Source organism: Octopus bimaculoides, chromosome 22 (assembly GCF_001194135.2).
Source record: "Octopus bimaculoides isolate UCB-OBI-ISO-001 chromosome 22, ASM119413v2, whole genome shotgun sequence".
Classification (NCBI taxonomy): Eukaryota; Metazoa; Mollusca; class Cephalopoda; order Octopoda; family Octopodidae; genus Octopus; species Octopus bimaculoides.
In genome coordinates, this window is record NC_069002.1 from 36,318,554 (window position 1) to 36,321,651 (window position 3,098).

Sequence of the window (3,098 nt, forward strand, 5' to 3'; positions counted from 1 at the left end):
TATCCGCCTGGTGACTAAATTGCCACGTTTTTAAATAAACATCCAAAATATTTTCCGGTGATTTCCACCCCCAGCCCCATATTCATTACGTTGGTCACATCTGACAGATTCCACTTTTAACATGGCAGGCGATCAAATGCTATTAAAAGTTGCTTACCACAATAGACCAACGTTTAAAGTGTTAGATTTAATGTGTTCTCTGGACAATTTATAACATTGGGGTCTCGATGAAATATATTTGATGTCGTATGATTTGAATATTTATTTTAAAGACAGGACTTGTAACGGCGAGATTTATTCATTAAATAAATAATATATTTGATTGGCCTAACACAGAAGATGGGGAAATTGCTACTGTGAAGTAGTGCTGCAAGGATGTTATAGAAAATATATTCGATTGGAAATCTCTTCGATTTCTTAAGATGTTATTAAATATTGGATGTTAAAGGGCATAAAATGGTAAAACATTTCCTCCTACACGCGCGCGCGCGCGCACAGACACACATTCGCACACAATTACTCACACACAAATGCACACACAATTTCACACGTAAGTGCAAACATATACACCTACACACTTATATTATGCGCCTCTCTGTCTCTTTGTCTCTTTCTCTCACTCACTCTCACACCAGTATATGTATGTAAGTGTGTATGTATGTATATACGTACGTATGTATGTATGCATGTATGTGCGAGGTACGTACGTATACATGTCTGTATATGTGTGTGTCTGTATGTGTGTTTATATATATATAACTATATCTAAAATCTATCTACTTATCTATCGATATACATATATATATATATATATATATATATATATATAAAACAAAGATACGTATGGAGAATATCACTTCTTTAATCGTAGAATTCACCTTACAACGCCGACAATTGTTTCTATTGTGTTAACACATTTAGATATAGATAAGATCGTTAAATTTAATATTACCGAAAATATGTCAACCCAACATTCTCAAGGCACGTCTAAGTTTTTTTTTTCTGCAGCCTCTGAAAGCGTACGTTGTTACTTTTATCATTCATATCAAACACGACCGCCACCAACAGCCAACAGGGGTTTATTTCTAGGGGCACATCGATAAACTTTATATTAGCCTGAAAGCCATTTTGCTGGGGAGTACTTCCTGGCCTCATCCTCTGTCGGAAATCTCAACTATAATGTGCCTTATTTTCACCCCCTAGCGACATACGCTTTTGTACCCCAGATTTATAATATATGTGTGTGTATGTATATATGTATATGTATGTATGTCTCTATCTATGATTATGTCTGAGTGCATATGTATGCTTATATGTAGGTACGTATGCATGTGTGTGTATCTGCGAATGTGTATGTATGTATTGGCTACAGCGAAGAGGTTAAGAAAGGTGCGTTCACATGGTTACCCCCAATCAATACTTTTGAAACTACTCTGTGGATTTTGCTAAAAAGTAAAGGAGAATTGGGTTCGTATATTGGCGAAGCGATGTAATTATTATCTCCTCGCCTTTTTCTCTTTCCTTGGAATCCCGGCATATTTTATTGTTTCAAATTAAATGAACAATAGTTAAAGGAAAAACATAGAGAATGTGTGTGCACACGCGCGTGTCTGTGTGTATGTATGTACAAACATACGTATATATATATATATATATATATATATATATATATATATATATATATATATATATATACGAGCTCGAGCTCATATATCTGTGTGTGTGTGTTTGTGTCTGTGTGTATGCATGTATGTATAAATATATACAGATATACAGATAGACAGATAGATAGATAGATAGATAGATAGATGGGAAAATGTAATATACGTCAAATCATAAATATGGTATGACAGGTAAAAAGTGTACAAAATAAAACGCCGAAAATTCATAAATTCATATCTACAAACGGAAACGTTGAGTTTTATGAAGAAAATTTTATTAATACAGAAAAGTGTCCAATCTAGAAAAAGAGTCCTCCAGCAATGTATAGGTTTTTGTAATAATGAAAGAACATCTTTTTCTGGATATAGGATTCTGTTTATTATTAAGTTCATAAAGATGGCGTAGCGTCAGATTTGACTGAAAGGGGTGAAAAATATCAGGTTGCATTTAGTGGAGTATTTCGTTTCGTTTTCTAGGTTTCGGATTCCATCATTTATTCTTTATTCTTTAGTTGTTTCATTCATAGGATTGCGGTCATACTGAGGCACAGCCTTGAAGGGGTCAGTCGAGCAAATTGTTCCTAGTAATTATGCATGATTTTAAGACTTGTACCTATTCTATCGGTCTCTTATGTCATACAGCTAGATTACGAGAATATAAACAAGCCGTTACTAGTTGTTAAGCAGTAGTGGGAGAAAACGGCTACACAAGGATATACATATACATACACACGCACGCATATGCATATATATATATATGTGTGTGTGTGTGTGTGTGTGTGTGTGTGTGTGTCTGTGTGTGTGTGTATACAGAGAGAGAGAGGGGGAGAGATATTAATATTTAGTTAAATATTAATAAAAATATACATATACTCATATTTTAAGTTCTATTTTTCTTATTTGCATCAACATAACTACGTATGTGTGTGTGTGTGTGTGTGTGTGTGTGTGTGTGTGTGTGTGTGTGTGTGTGTGTGTGTGTGTGTGTGTGTGTGTGTGTGTTTGTGCGTGTGTGTGTGTGTATCTGTCTGTCTGCTTGTATATATGTGCACATCTTTCAATTTATGTCTGCCAGAGGCAGTAACTAGTTCTTGGTCGGCTCTGAGCTATAGCAGCCGATACTTGTCCAATTTGCCGCGCAGCGAAACTGAAAATGGAACCGTGTTGTTTGAAAGCAAACTTGTTACCATAGCGAGAGAGAGAGGAGATGACGTCTCTAACGCAATTGATAAAATGACGTACGAATGAAGCACTGACGTTGTTATAGTCGATTACGTATATACTCCACACACTGAATGTAAGGCTTCCTGGTCTTGTTTGTAGTGATCTTTCAAGGTGATAAACCATTGAAGGTGATGCGTCTGTAGGCGTGTAATATATGAGCCCGTGTGAGCAAATACAGAGATAAAAAAAACACCGTGTCTTGACATATATATA